Source organism: Chiloscyllium punctatum, chromosome 18 (genome assembly GCF_047496795.1).
Source record: "Chiloscyllium punctatum isolate Juve2018m chromosome 18, sChiPun1.3, whole genome shotgun sequence".
NCBI lineage: Eukaryota > Metazoa > Chordata > Chondrichthyes > Orectolobiformes > Hemiscylliidae > Chiloscyllium > Chiloscyllium punctatum.
This window is the reverse complement of record NC_092756.1, coordinates 82,967,992-82,984,791: the sequence shown is the minus strand read 5'-3', so window position 1 is coordinate 82,984,791 and position 16,800 is coordinate 82,967,992. Positions and strand designations below refer to the sequence as shown.

Below are 16,800 nucleotides of genomic sequence, written 5' to 3'. Positions count from 1 at the left end.
TGCCATTTTAAAAGTGTTGATTCTCTTCCTTATTTTATCACCTCCCAAGTCCACATTTGAACAGAAACTACCTGTGGAATTGAGGACATGAGAGAGGAGAAACAGGAGAGGAGGTGAAGACAGGCCACAGGGAGGCTGGAGGGGGGAGGGAGGGAGAGAAGCAAAGAATTCAGCGCAGAGAGGGGACAGAGGAAAAGGCGATGAGGGGGGAATGGGCCTGTGGGGGAGAGGGAGGAGGAGGATGTTTGAGGGGAGTCATGGAGAGGAAAAGGAGGAATGAAGGTGCAGAGGGAGGGAAGGGAATGAGTAGGGAATGGACAAGAGAGGTGGAAAAGCTAACAGGAGAGGAGGGAGGCATAAGCAAAAACCTGTGAATGCTGGAGATGGAGAAATGTAGGGAGCTAGAGCAGGGGAAACTATAGGGAATGAAAGAGAGAAAACAGAGAGAGGGATGGAACATTGGTACAGGAGATAGCATGGGTAAGGCGAAGATTCAGGGTTCAAGACTTGCCTGAGGAGAAGGGGATAATGTATGATTTTTATATGAAAGGACAACGAGTGATGTTTGTCTGGGCTGAGATAACTCATTTTTGATTCACCGTGAAGTGGGATATAGTGACTATATCTTTTCTAGAGTCCATCCTGTCTTGGCCAGTCACAGATACCTTCCACATCGTATCTTTGCAGAAGCTTTCTTTCATATTTTTTGGTAAGGGCATTTTCTGACGTATTTTGTTTTGGATTAATTTTCTTTAAAAGGAGCATATGGAGAAAAGAAACTCCCTTGAACAGTTGCGTGAAGCACGGTGAATGTCCCTTTCACATAACGTTACATTGAGCCCTTTGCCTACAAATGTGATGTCTTTGAAATACTGAAAACACCAGCTGTTTCGATATATAACAGATGCAATACTTATTTCTAATACTATTTTCCATTAGTTTTGTAAAGAGAGTGAAGATATTGAATATCAAAAGCACCTGCAGATTTAGAGCAACCTTTGTCTGAAAACTGCCTACAATACAATATCACCCGACACTTTACAGGACCATTAGGAATCAGAAATTGATGCTGAGGAAGCTAAGAGGGCTTTTTCCCAACTAGGTTGAACAGGTGAGTTCTAACAATTATCAGAAAGCAAAAGGAAAGAGCTAGAGGAATGGAATTATTTAGGGAGGAAATTCTAGACCATCATTTAACATTGACCAAGGGCAAATATGACCAGGATCTTGGGAAAATCTCCTGCCTTTCTTCATGAAAAAGATGCATGAGGTTTTTAAATTTCAATGAAACAGGAATGCTGCAGCAAGAACTGGCCTTTCCAGCCCCTCAATGATACCTTGGCTCAACCATGAACTAACTTCATATACCCCTTATTATGGACTAGGCTAGACCCCTCAAAACCCAGACCCTAACTCTGATAGTTGTTTTAAGCAGGTGTAATGTGGATATTCCAGGAGAGATGCAGCTGGTGAAACCACTCCGTGTTAAACAAAACAGAATTTATTTACAAATTATCGAATGAAACACAAACAACAGAAAACAGAATACCGAATATCTTAACCTCTCATGATCTTAACAGAGCATCCCAATTTAATGATGCTGTTCCAAATACTTGCTACAATCCCAATAAATACCCCTTGGCACAAAAGGTAAAGTCAAACACAAGTTCTTACAGGACAGAAATCAGAGAGAAAATACCAGTCTGGACCTACTTCTTTGGGTCCAGCAGCTTTCTTTTCACACACTGCTAAAAACCAAGCCAAACCAGAGAAAGTTAAAAACCACACAACACCAGCTTATAGTCCAACAGGTTTATTTGGAAGCACTAGCTTTCGGAGCACTGCTCCTTCATCAGGCGGTTGTGGAATATAAGATCGTAAGACACAGAATTTATAAGAAAACTTTACAGTGTGATTTAACTGAAATTATATGTTGAAAAAGACCTGGATTGTTTGTTAACTCTCTCATCTTTTAGAATAGGCATGTTGGTTTCAGTTCTTTCATATATAAATTCCAGAACTTTCTTAAAGTTACATTCTCACATGAATTTTAACAATGGGTGCCATGTTGGCCCAGGTCATGCATCAAAGGTGTGAGGTGCCCTGTGTGAGGCTGTCTGTGCCACATTGTTCAGACGGATTCTATTTCTAAAAAAGGATTTTACAGAATCTTACATGGATTTCTGCAGTTTTTGAGCAAAATAAAATGTAATTTTGCAAGTACATGTTCATTTCACAAACTTATACGTGTATGTGTGCATGTGGGTGTGAATGTGGGAGGGAGGACTCATACGAGGGTGTATGAATGTCTGTGAGAGAGTGGATGTATGTGTGTGTGATTATGAGTATAAATGGGTATAAGTCTGTGAGAGGGTGCACGTGTGGGTGAGTATGTGTGTGCATATGAGAGAGAGCTTGTATATGAGAGAGGGCCTGTGTGAGTGTATGGGTCTGTAGGAGTACACCGTGCTGTTGATCATTCCGGTTGGACTGTGACATTTTTCATTGCGAATCCCTTTTTCTGACCTCGGGAATTCTGCCCTGATGATCTTCTGGCCTGCCAAACACAGGTCAACTCCATTGACATGGTAGCACCAGTGATGAGGTGGGGGTGGAGCAACCGATCACAAGAGAACTCGACCTACTCTTGGTGACAGCTTCTTTGGTAGGTACAGTCAGTGTGGGCAGGAATGGAGCAACGTCACAGGAAACCATGCCACCTCTTAGTTCCAACTACCCCTCCTGTTCCTCTCCCTACCTCAGGGAAAATGAACCCAACTCTCTGCTGGACCAACTGCATCTTTGCTTTGTGTGTAAAGAAGTGATTTTGATATTTGCTTTTAAATTACATGAGTATAATCTTAGCAAAATGTCCCTCTGACAAATGACACTCCTGAGCCAACCTTTAAGCTTCAAACACAAGTTAAACACAAGCCCCTACTCACACTGCGTCTGGAAGACAGAATTGAGCCACTCTGTCGCTAGACCGCTGCAGGTTCGAAGCCAGCATCCTAGACCACTAGGAATCACCCAAGCATTAATCATGGGTGGAGACAGTCTGATATAAAACAGAGGAAAGTCCAATATTTTATATTCAGGATGAATGTATAGTCAGTGTCTTCCATTCAATTCTCAATATTCCATTCAGGTTTATGTTCCGTATTACCAATATTTTCCACTGATGTTCAAAACTGCTTTTAAATAAACTGCAATTATCTTCACCGTTTTATTGATTAATAATGCAAATGACAATCATTAGACAACATTTCTGTGACCTCCAGAGGGATGGCACCACCAGACCCGTACTCCCATCCCCTCCCTTGTCAGACATCCACAAGGACTGTTCCCTCCGGGACACACTGGTCCACTCCTCCTTCACTCCCAACACACTCACCCCATCCACAGCCCCACAGAACATTCTCCTGCAACCACAGAAGGTGTTACATCTGTCCATTTACTTCCTCCCTCCTCACCATCTAAGGTCCCAAATACACCTTCCAGGTGAAGCAGCGCTCTATTTGCACATCACACAATCTTGTCTCCCGCTTTCTCTGCTCACGATATGGTCTCTGGTATATTTGGGAAACAAAGCACAGACTGGGTGACTGTTTTGTCCCCATTAGCACCTTCTCCCAGGCTGGTCTTTATCCACTCCTTTGTCTGTCCAACTGTTTTTCTCTCTCTTGGGGCTCTATCTCCACCTATCCTGCCTCCTGCCTCCCATCTCCATAATTCTGCATAAAAACGATGCTCACTGCCCTGTGGCTGACCATTCCAATTTCACCTTCCACTCCATCAAGGTCATGCAGGTACTGGGCCTCCTCCCGCAAACCATTACCACCCGATGCCTGGAGGAGGAACGCCTCATATTCCATCTTGGGACCCTGTAACCACACCGGTAAATGTCTATTTCAGCAGCTTCCTAATTTCCCCTCCCTCCACATTATCCAAGTCCCAAACCTCCAACTCGGCATGGGTCTCCTGATCTGTCCGTTAATCCCCCCAGACACATCACCTTCTCCTTCACCTTCATCCACCTATCGCTTTTTCAAATAACTTCACACAACCCAACCTCCCTCCCCTATATCGCAGCCCACGACCATCATTCCTGATGAAGGGCTTACGCTTGAAACTTCGGTTCTCCTACTCCTCGGATGCTGCCTGACCTGCTATGCTTTCCCAGTGACACACTCTCGGCTCTGGTCTTCAGCATCTGCAGTCCTCACTTCCTCCGTTCTGAAGAAAGTTCACTGGACCTAAAACTTTAAGTCTGATTTCTCTCCACAGATGCTGTCAGGATTGCAGGGGATTAGGTAGACGTTGAGCGAAGAGAGTGGATAGGGAGAAACTCTGCCCAATCATAAAAGGTGCGGTGAGAGATCATAGATGGGGATTGGTAATGGAAGAGAAAAGCATTTTCACTGAGTGAGTAGATATTGTACAAAATGAACATCATGGGAGTGTGATGGAGACAGGGTACAACAGGCGTGCAAGAGAACATTGGATTATTATTTGGCTTGAAATAGTGAGCAAGGTTATGGGGGAAAAGGCAGGAGAGTGGCACTAGGGAATGATGCTTGTCTGAAGGGCCAGTGCAGACAAGATGGCCTCCTGTCGCACCATAACAATTCTTAATTCGTTGACTGAGAGATGGGGCAGGGTGACCAATTTGCCTTTGGTGACCTTGAGTGAAAGGAATAAGCCAGATAGAGTGGGTGTGGCTTCGATTAAGTTGACCAAAACAGAGGGCAGTACCACTGTGAGTGCTAAGGCAGGTCACAAAATATCTGGGTGTGTGAATTGGGAGGCCGGTACTGGAAAGTAAAATGTTTTAGGGCTAAAACAATATGGCCAGTTGAGCTATGAAGGGATTTGCCTTGCTGTTGATCGTTTCAGATGGATTGCAATATATTTTCACTGCAGATGCATCTTTGCTTTGTGTGTAAAGAAATGATTTTGAAGTTTGCTCTTTAATCATGAGTATAATCTTAACAAAATGTCCCCATCAAATAACGTTCCTGAGCTGACCTTTAAACATCTGACACAAGCCTCTAGACACACTGCGCCTAGAAGGTGGAATTGAACCACTCTGTCGCTAAACGGCGACAGGTTTTTTTTTCATTTCAAAAATATAGTTTATTCATAAAATGATCTGATGGTCTGTACATTTGGTCATGCCACACATATGTCAACATTTACATACGCAGATCAGAATTTATCATTGTGATATACAGGTCTGTGCATTTCTCAATCATCTGCCCGTATATTTAGCTGAGGCATCAGCAGAGCCCAAACGTCTGCATTGGCCCCCTGTTCTTCTTTAGGCAGACAGATGTTACATGGTGGTCTTTCCCTACCGCGCCTTGGCACCTTGCCCCAAGCTTCAGCACGTCACTCAACACGTAGTCCTGGACCTTGGAATGTGCCAGAAGGAGGTGTGTGACAGTCTCGTCCCCCCACAGCCGCTTCGAGGGCAGCGTGCGGTGCGGCAGAGAGTCCGGGCGTGCATAAAGGATCTCACAGGCAGAGCCCTTCTCACCACCAGCCAAGCCATGTCTTGGTGCTTGTTGGAAAGTTCTGGCGATGAGGCATTCTGCCAAATGTCTTTGACAGTCTGCTCAGGGAACCGCTCGACAGGATCCGCCCTCTCCTTTTCCCGAAGGGTCTCAAGGACACTATGTGCTAACCACTTCCTGATGGACTTGTGGTCAAAGGTGTTTTTCCTCATAAATTTCTCCACGAAGGACAGGTGGTCCGGAACGGTCTAACTACTCGGAGCGATCCGTGGCAACGAGGCCAGGCCCAACCTTCACAATACCGGGGGCAGGTAGAACCTCAGTACGTAGTGACACTTGGTGTTTGCGTACCGTGGATCCACGCACAGCTTGATGCAGCCACACACAATGGTGGCCATCAGGGTGAGGGTGGCATTGGGCGTGTTTTTTCCCCCATTGCACCAGTCTTTATACATTGTGTCTCTATGGACCCGGTCCATCTTTGATCTCCACATAAAGTGGAAGATGGCCCGGGTGACTGCGGCGACACAGGTCCTGGGGATAGGCCAGACCTGTGCCACAAATAGCAATACTGAGAGTACCTCACACCTGATGACCAAGTTTTTTCCCGCGATGCAGAGCGACCGTTGCCCCCATCTGCCTAGTTTCTGTCTCATCTTCCTGATCCGCTCCTACCAGGTCTTGGCGCACGCCCCAGCCCTCCCGAACCAAATACCCAGCACCTTCAGGTGGTCAGTCCTGACGGTGAAGGGGATAGAGGATTGGTCGGCCCAGTTCCCGAAGAGCATGGCCTCGCTCTTGCCTCGGTTTACCTTGGCCCCTGAGGCCCGTTCGAACTGGTCACAGATACACGAGTCTGTGCACGGACAGCAGATCCGAGCAGAAAACAGCGACGTCATCCATGTACAGGGAGGCCTTAACCTGTAGGCCCCCGCTGCCAGGAATAGTCACCCCTCTCAGGCTCGCATCCTTCCTGATGGATTCGGCAAATGGCTCTATGCAACACACAAACAAGGCGGGTGAGAGGGGGCATCCCTGCCTGACTCCAGATCTTACAGGGAAGCTATCTGATTCCCACCCATTGATTGAGACTGCACTGACAATGTTGGTGTAGAGCAGTCTCATCCAATTTCCGATTTCCTCCCCAAAGCCCATTTTGGAGAACACATCCTTCATATATGTATGTGATATCCTGTTGATCGTTTCAGATGGATTGCAATATATTTTCACTGCAGGTGCATCTTTGCTTTGTGTGTAAAGAAATGATTTTGATGTTTGCTCTTTAATCATGAGTATAATCTTAACAAAATGCCCCCCTCAAATAACTTTCCTGAGCTGACCTTTAAACATCAGACACAAGCCTCAAGGCACACTGCGCCTAGAAGGTGGAATTGAACCACTCTGTTGCTAAACAGCTACAGGTTTGAAGCCTGCACCCGAGACCACTAGGAATAATCCAGGCACCCAGCAAAGGAGGAGAAAGTCTTATATAAAACAGAGGAAATTCCAATACTTTACATTCAGAGTCAGTAGATAGTCAGTCTCATCCAACCAGTTCTCAATATTCCATGCCGGTTCATCCAACACATTACCAATATTTTCCATTGATTTTAAAACTGCTTTTAAATAAAATTGTGATTATCTTCACAATTTTATGGAATAATAATGCAAATGAGGATCATTAGACAACATTTCCGCGAACTCCAAAGGGATGCCACCACCAGACCCATATTCCAATCCCCTCCCTTGTCAACCGTCCACAAGGACCATTCCCTCCAGGACACCCTGATGCACTCCTCATTCACTCCCAACACACCCACCGCATATACAGCCAACAGGACATTCCCCTGCAATCACAGAACAAGCTACATCTGTCCATTTATTTCCTCCCTACTCACCATCTAAGGTTCCAAATATAGCTTCCAGGTGAAGCAGCACTTTACCTGCACATCCCACACAGTCCCACACAGTCCCACACAGGAGGTTAGTGAGTAAAATTGGGGCGCATGGTATTGGGGGCAAAGTACTAGATTGGTTTGAAAATTGGTTGGCTGATAGGAAACAAAGGGTAGTGATAAACGGCTCCATTTCAGAATGGCAGGCAGTGACCAGTGGGGTACCGCAGGGATCTGTGCTGGGATCGCAGCTTTTTACAATATATGTTAATGATATAGAAGATGGTATCAGCAATAACATTAGCAAATTTGCTGATGATACAAAGCTGGGTGGCATGGTGAAATGTGAAGAGGATGTTAGGAGATTACAGGGTGACCTGGACAAGTTAGATGAGTGGGCAGATGCATGGCAGATGCAGTTTAATGTGGATAAATGTATGGTTATCCACTTTTGTGGCAAGAACAGGAAGGCAGATTACGACTTCAATGGAATCAATTTAGATAAAGGGGCAGTACAGAGAGATCTGGGTGTTCTTGTACACCAGTCAATGAAGGCAAGCATGCAGGTACAGCAGATAGTGAAAAAGGCTAATAGCATGCTGAGCTTCATAACAAGAGGAATTGAGTATCGAAGCAAAGAGGTGCTTCTGCAGCTGAACAGGTACCCTGGTGAGACCACACCTGGAGTACTGTGTGCAGTTCTGGTGTCCAAATTTGAGGAAAGACATTCTGGCTATTGAGGGAGTGCAGCGTAGGTTCACGAGGTCAATTCCTGGAATGGGGGGATTACCTTACAATGAAAGACTGAAGTGACTGGGCTTGTATACCCTTGAGTTTAGAAGACTGAGAGGGGATCTGATTGAGACGTATAAGATTATGAAAGGATTGGACACTCTGGCAGCAGGAAACATGTTTCCGCTGATGGGTGAGTGCCGAACCAGAGGACACAGATTAAAAATATGCGGTAGACCATTTAGGACAGAGATGAGGAGAAACGTCTTCACCCAGAGAGTGGTGGCTGTATGGAATGCTCTGCCCCAGAGGGCAGTGGAGGCCCAGTCTCTGGATTCATTTAAGAAAGAGTTGGATAGAGCTCTCTAAGAAAGTGGTATCAAGGGTTATGGAGATAAAGCAGGAAGAGGATACTGGTTAAGGATGATCAGCCATGATCATAATGAATGGCGGTGCAGGCTCGAAGGCCTGAATGGCCTACTCCTGCACCTATTGTCTACTGTCTATTGTCTATCCCACAATCGTGCCTCCTTCTTTCTCTGCTCACGATGTGGTCTCCGATATGCTCCGGAATCGAGAGACAGACCATTGTGTTGAACACCTACAACCTGTCCGCAAAGAAGACCCTGAGCTTCCAGTTACCTGGTCCCTGGCCAACATCTTTGTCTCAGGCCTGCTGCAGTGCTCCAGCAAAGCTCAGCACAAGCTGGAAGAACAACACCTCATTTTCCATTTGGGAACCCTGCAGAATTCTGGACTTCTCATTGAGTTCAAAATTATAGGGATTGAGTGCCTTTCCCCAAGCTTTCCCCCACCCCCACACACCAGGCCTCTTCAGTACATGGGTTGCTATCACACACAACCATTGTCAGCGACTAATTGTCCCCATTTGCAGCAAATCATTCTCCCAGGCTGGTCTTTATCCACTCCTTTCTCTGTCCAACTGTTTCTCTCTCTCTCTTGGGGCTCTATCTCCACCTATCCTTTAATCCTCCTGCCTCCCCTCTCCCTATCTACTGCATAAAAACTACGCTTAATCAAGGTGTCATCACTTCTGAAGAAACGTCACTGGACCTAAAGTTTTAACACTAATTTCTCTTCAAAGATGCTGTCTGGATTGGGCGAGGGATTGGCAAAGTAGAAATTGAAGATTGAAGATGCTGGAGATCAGAGTCGGGAGTGTGTTGCCGGAAAATCAAAGCAGGTCAGGTAGCATCCAAGGAGCAGGAGAGTCGATGTTTCGGGCATAAGCTCTTCAACAGGAATTTCAAATGGAAAGTAAAATGTTGAGGACTGTCACAATAAGACTTATTGAACCAAGATGGGATATATGTTACTGTTGATCATTCCGGCTGGAATGTGACACTTTTCATTGCGGATCCCTTTTTCTGACCTCGGGAATTCTGTCCTGGCCTGCCAAACACAGGTCAACTCCATTGACATGGTAGCACCAGTGATGAGGTGGGGGTGGAGTGACTGATCACAAGAGAACTCGACCTACTCTTGGTGACAGCTTCTTTGGTAGGTACAGTCAGTGTGGGCAGGAATGGAGCAATGTCACAGGAAACCATGCCACCTCTTAGTTCCAACTACCCCTCCTGTTCCTCTCCCTACCTCAGGGAAAATGAACCCAACTCTCTGCCAGACCAGACTGCATCTTTGCTTTGTGTGAAAAGAAGTGATTTTGATGTTTGGTCTTAAATTACATGAATATAATCTTAGCAAAATGCCCCTCTGACACTCCTGAGGCAATCTTTAAGCATCAAACACAAGTTAAACACAAGCCCCTACTCACATTGTGTCTGGAAGACGGAATTGAGCCACTCTGTCGTTAGACCGCTGCAGGTTCGAAGCCAGCATCCTAGACCACTAGGAATCACCCAAGCATTAATCATGGGTGGAGACAGTCTGATATAAAACAGAGGAAAGTCCAATATTTTATATTCAGGATGAATAGATAGTCAGTGTCTGCCATTCAATTCTCAATATTCCATTCAGGTTTATGTTCCAAATGACCAATATTTTCCATTGATGTTCAAAACTGCTTTTAAATAAAACTGTGATTATCTTCACCATTTTATGGATTAATAATGCAAATGAAGATCATTAGGCAACATTTCTGCGACCTCCAGAGGGATGGCACCACCAGACCCATATTCCCATCCCCTCCCTTGTCAGCCATCCACAAGGACGGTTCCCTCCGGGACACCCTGGTGCACTCCTCCTTCACTCCCAACACACGCACCCCATCCACAGCCCCACAGAACATTCCCCTGCAACCACAGAATGTGCTACATCTGTCCATTTACTTCCTCCCTCCTCACCATCTAAGGTCCCAAATACACCTTCCAGGTGAAGCAACGCTCTATTTGCACATCCCACAATCTTGTCTCCTGCTTTCTCTGCTCACGATGTGGTCTCTGGTCTATTTGGGAAACAAAGCAGAGACTGGGTGACTGTTTTGTCGAACACCTACATCCTGTCCTTGAAAAAACCCTGAGCTTCCAGTTGCCTGCCGCTACAACACCCCACCCTGGCCCCTGGTCGCTGGCCAACATCTCTGACTCAGGCTCACTGCAGTGCTCCAGTGAAGCTGAGAGCAAGCTGGAAGGACAGCACCACATTTTCCATTTGGAAAATGCAGCATTCTGGACGTCTTATCGAGTTCAACAATGTTAGGGTTGGAACCCATTTCCCCAAGCTCTCCCCCACACCCACCCCCACACACCAGGCCTCTTCATTACATGGGCTGCTACCACACACAAACTATTGTCAACGACTAATTGTCCCCATTAGCACCTTCTCCCAGGCTGCACTTTATCCACTCCTTTGTCTGTCCAACTGTTTTTCTCTCTCTTGAGGCTCTATCTCCACCTATCCTGCCTCCTGCCTCCCATCTCCATAATTCTGCATAAAAACGATGCTCACCGCCCTGTGGCTGACCATTCCAATTTCACCTTCCACTCCATCAAGGTCATGCAGGTACTGGGCCTCCTCCACCGCAAACCATTACCACCCGATGCCTGGAGGAGGACCGCCTCATATTCCATCTTGGGACCCTGCAACCTCACGGGTAAATGTGGATTTCAACAGCTTCCTAATTTCCCCTCCCTCCACATTATCCAAGTCCCAAACCTCCAACTCGGCATGGGTCTGCTGACCTGTCCGTCACTCCCCCCCCGACCGATCACCTTCTCCCTCACCTTCATCCACCTATTGCTTTTTCAACTACCTTCACACAACCCAATCTCCCTCCCCTTTATCTCAGCCCACAACCCTAACTTCTGATCAAGGGCTTATGCTCGAAACATCGATTCTCCTGCTCTTTGGATGCGGCCTGACCTGCTGTGCTTTCCCACAACACACTCTCGACTCTGATCCTCAGCACCTGCATTCCTCACTTCCTCCTTTCCGAAGAATGGTCACTGGACCTAAAACTTTAAGTCTGATTTCTCTCCATAGATGCTGCCAGGATTGCACGAGGATTAGGTAAATGATGAGCAGGATGAATAGAGTAGATAGGGAGAAACTCTTCCCACCCGTAAAAGGTGCGGTGAGAGATTATAGATGGGGATAGGTAATGGAAGAAAGAAGCATTTTCACTGAGCGAGTAGTACGAAATGAACATCGTGGAAGTATGATGGAAACAGGGTTCAATAGGTGTGCAAGAGAACATTGAATTACTGTTTGGATAGAAATAGTGAGCAAGGTTATGGGGGAAAGGCAGAACACTGGCACTAGGGAATGATGCTGGTCTGAAGGGCAAAGATGGCATCCTGTCGCACCATAACAATTCTTGATTCGTTGACTGAGAGATGGAGAAGGGTGACTAATTTGCCTTTGGTGACCTTGAGTGGAAAGGAAGAAGCCAGATGGAGTGGGTGTGGCTTCGATTAAGTTGACCAAAACAGACGATAGCACCGCTGTGAGTGCTGAGGCAGGTCACAAACTATGGGGGTGTGTGAATTGGGAGTCCGGTGCTGGAAAGTAAAATGTTTAGGGCTAAAACAATATAGGCATCTCCATTAATGACGACCGACTTGACACTGACACTTTTTACAAACCCACCGACTCCCACAGCTACCTGGATTACACATCTTCCCACCCTACCTCTTGCAACAATGCCATCCGTATTCCCAATTCCTCCGCCTCCGCCGTATCTGCTCCCAGGAGAACCAGTTCCACCACAGAACACACCCGATGGCCTCCTTCTTTAGAGACCACAATTTCCCTTCCCACTTGGTTAAAGATGCCCTCCAATGCATCTCGTCCACATCCCGCACCTCCGCCCTCAGGCCCCACCCCTCCAACGTAACAAGGACAAAATGCCCCTGGTGCTGACCCTCCACCCTACCAACATTCGCATAAACCAAATCATCCGCCGACATTTCCGCCACCTCCAAAAAGACCCCACCTCCAGGGATATATTTCCAATCCCACCCCTTCCCACTTTCCGCAAAGACCGTTTTCTCCTTGACTACCTGGTCAAGTCCACATCCCCCTACACCCCACCCTCCCATCCTAGCACCTTCCCCTGCCACCGCAGGAACTGTAAAACCTGCGCCCACACCTCCTCCCTCACCTCTATCCAAGGCCCTAAAGGAGCCTTCCATATCCATCAAAGTTTTTCCTGCACATCCACTAATATCATTTATTGTATCTGTTGCTGCCGAGGCAGTCTCCTCTACTTTGGGGAGACTGGGCTCCTCCTAGCAGAGCGCTTTAGGGAACATCTCTGGGACACCCGCACCAATCAATCACACCACCCCGTCGCCCAACATTTCAACTCCCCCTCCCACTCTGCCGAGGACATGGAGGTCCTGGTCCTCCTTCACCGCCGCTCCCTCACCACTAGACGCCTGGAGGAAGAACACCTCATCTTCCCCCTCGGGACAATTCAACCCCAGGGCATCAACAGTTTCCTCATTTCCCCTTCCCCCACCTCATCCTAGTTCCAAACTTCCAGCTCAGCACTGTCCCCGTGACTTATCCGGACTTGTCCTACCTGCCTATCTCCTTTTCCACCTATCCACTCCACCCTCTCCCCCCTGACCTATCATCTTCATCCCCTCTCCCACTCACCTATTGTACTCTATGCTACTCTCTCCCCACCCCCACCCTCCTCTAGCTTATCTCTCCACGTTTCAGGCTCTCTGCTTTTATTCCTGATGAAGGACTTTTGCCCGAAATGTCGATTTTGCTGCTCCTTGGATGCTGCCTGAACTACTGTGCTCTTCCAGCACCACTAATCCAGAATCTATGAAGGGATTTGCCTTGCTGTTGATCGTTTCAGATGGATTGCAACATATTTTCACTGCGGATGAGTGTTTATGACCTTGGGAAATCTGTGCTGATGATCTTCTGGACTGGCTGAGAGAAGTCAACTCCACTTTAATGCAGCACCAGTAATGAGGTGAGGGATATGGATCTGAACACAAGAGATTCTGAAGTACTCTTGCTGAAGGCTTCCTCGGTGGGTACGGTCAATCTGGGCAGGGATGGAGCTGTGTCACAGGAAAACATGACACCTCTTCGTTCAAACTGTCCCTGCTGTTCTTGTACCCACCTCAGAGAACCACAGATCAACGCTCTGCCATATCAAACTGTATCTTTGCTTTGTGTGTAAAGAAATGGTTTTGATGTTTGCTCTTTAATCATGAGTATAATCATAACAAAATGTCCCCACCAAATAACATTCCTGAGCTGACCCTTAAACATCTGACACAAGTTCAACACAAGCCTCTAGAAGCACTACACCTGGAAGGTGGAATTGAACCACTCTGTTGCTAAACAGCTACAGGCTTGAAGCCTGCACCCTAGACCACTAGGAACCATCCAGGCATCCAGCAAAGGAGGAGAAAGTCTTATATAAAACAGAGAAATATCCAATACTTTACACTCAGGGTTAGTAGGTAGTCAGTCTCATCCAACCAGTTCTCAATATTCCATGCAGGTTCATTTAACACATTACTAATATTTTCCATTGATTTTAAAACTGCTTTTAAATAAAATTGTGATTATTTTCACAATTTTATGGATTAAAAATGCAAATGAGGATCATTAGACAACATTTCTGTGATCTCCAAAGGGATGCCACCACCAGATCCATATTCCAATCCCCTCTCTTGTCAAGCGTCCACAAGTATCATTCTCTCCAGGACACCCTGGTGCATTCCTCATTCACTCCCAACACACCCACCGTATATACAGCCAACAGAACATTCCTCTGCAATCACAGAAGGTGCTACATCTGTCCATTTACTTCCTCCCTCCTCACCATCTAATGTCCCAAATTCACCTTCCAGGTGAAGCAGCACTTTACCTGCACATCCCACAATCTCATCTCCATCTTTATCTGCTCATGATGTGTTCTCCTGTACATTTCGGAAACGAAACACAGACTCGGTGAACATTTTGATGAACACTTAAATCCTGTCCAAAAAGAAGACCCTGAGCTTTCAGTTGCCTGTCACTACAACACCCCACCCTGGTCCCTGGCCAACATCTCTGTCTCAGTCTTGCTACTGTGCTCCAGTGAAGCTCAGCACAAGCTGGAGGAACAGCACCTCATTTTTCATTTGGGAACCCTTCAGCAATCAGGACTTCTTATTGAGTTCAACAATTTTGTGTTTGAATGACTTTCCCCAAGCTTTCCCCCACTCCGATACATCAGGTCTCATCACTACATAGGCTGCTACCACACACAACCCATTGTCAGCTACTAATTGTTCCCATTAGCAGTGAATCATTCTCCCAGGCTGGTCTTTATCCACTCCTTTGTCTGTCCAACTGTTTTTCTCTATCTTGGGGCTCTATCTCCAACCATCCTTTATTCTTCCTGCCTCCCCTCTCCCTATCTACTGCATAAAATCTATGCTTAATCGAAGTGTCCTCATTTCTGAAGAAAGGTCACTGGATCTAAAGCTTTAACTCTGATTTTTCTCCACAGATGCTGCCGGGATTGCACGAGGAATGGATTAACCGAGACCAGGATGAATAGAGTTGATAGGGAGAAACTCTTCCCACTCATAAAAGGTCCACGAACGAGAGGTGATAGAAGGGGATTGCTGATGGAAGAGAAGACACTTTCCCTGAGCAAGTAGCTATGGTATGAAATGAATTACGGGGGAGTATTGTGGAGACAGGGTTCAACAGGCATGCAAGAGGACATTGGATTATTATTTGGATAGAAATAATGAGCAATGTTATATGGGGAAAAGGCAGGAGAGTGGAACAAGGGAATGATGCTTGGCTGAAGGGCCAGCAGAGGCAAAATGGCCTCCTGTCACACCATAAGAACACTTGGTTCGGTGGCTGAGAGATGGAGAAGGGTGACCAATTTGTCTTTGGTGACTCCGAGTGAAATGGGATAAGCCAGATGGAGTGGGTGTAGCTTTGATGAAGTTGACCAAATCAGAGGGCCGCACTGCTGGGAGTGCTCAGGTAGGACACAAACTATGGGGGTGTGTGAATTGGGGAGCCGCTACTGTAAAGTAAAATGTTTATGGCTGAAACAATATGAGGGGACATGCCTCGGTGTTGATCGTTTCATATGGAACGTCACATTTTTCATTGTGGATCCCTGTTTATGACCTCAGGAAATCCATCCTGATGATCTCCTGGTATGGCAGAGAGAGGTCAATTCCATTGTCACGGCAACACCAGGGATGAGTTGGGGGAGGAGCAGCCACACACAAGAGAACCTGATCTACTGTTGCTGACAGCTTCCTTGGTGGGTATGGTCAATCTGGGTGAGAATGGTGCAATGTCACGGGATACCCTGCCACTTCTTATTTTCCAACTGCCCCTCCTGTTCCTGTCCCCACCTCAGGGAAAATGAAGCCAAGTCTCTTTCGGACCAAACTGCATCCTTGCTTTGTGTGTAAAGAAGTGGTTCTGATGTTTGCTCTTAAATTACATGAGTATAATCTTAACAAATGCCCCCTTATATCCTCTAACAAATAGCACACCTGATCCAACCTTAAAAGATCGAACACAAGGTAAACACAGACAGCAACCCTTATCCACACTGCATCTGGAAGATGGAATTGAACCACTCTGTCACCAGTTAGCTCCTGGTTTGAAGCCTGCACTCTGGACCAATAGGAATCATCTAGGCATTAAATAAAGGAGGACAGAATATGATTAGATTACTTACAGTATGGAAACAGGCCCTTTGGCCCAACAAGCCCACACCACCCCGCCGAAGCGTAACCCACCCCTACCCCTAACCTAACACTACAGGCAATTTAGCATAACCAATTCACCTGACCTGCACATCTTTGGACTGTGGGATGAAACCCACACAGACATGGGGAAAACATGCAAACTCCACACAGTCACCTGAGGTGGGAATTGAACCCAGGTCTCTGGCGCTGTGAGGCAGCAGCACTAACCACTGTGCCACCGTGCCACCCACAAACAGGGGAACGTTGTACAGGGTTAGTAGATAGTCAATGTGAACTAACCAGTTCTCAATGTTATATTTAGATTCACAATCCACATTACCAATATTCTCCATGTACATTCAGAACTGGTATTAAATAAAGCTGTGTTTATCTCCAAACCTTCTATGAATTGATCATGCAAATCAGATTGCATGTTAATAAGCACCCTGTGGCTTTCATTGATTGGTTGAGGATGGAGCAGTTGGGGAG

General features: G+C 46.5%; 2 non-coding genes across 2 annotated transcripts; both read right to left on the bottom strand.

Moving 5' to 3' along the window:
- Positions 1-6,891: 6,891 nt before the first annotated feature.
- trnastop-uca (transfer RNA opal suppressor (anticodon UCA)) lies at positions 6,892-6,978 on the bottom strand. The gene has a single exon. It is a non-coding gene; the product is annotated as a tRNA-Sec (tRNA).
- Positions 6,979-13,897: 6,919 nt separating this feature from the next.
- Positions 13,898-13,984, bottom strand: trnastop-uca (transfer RNA opal suppressor (anticodon UCA)). Its single transcript has one exon. It is a non-coding gene; the product is annotated as a tRNA-Sec (tRNA).
- Between the last annotated feature and the right edge of the window lie 2,816 nt (positions 13,985-16,800).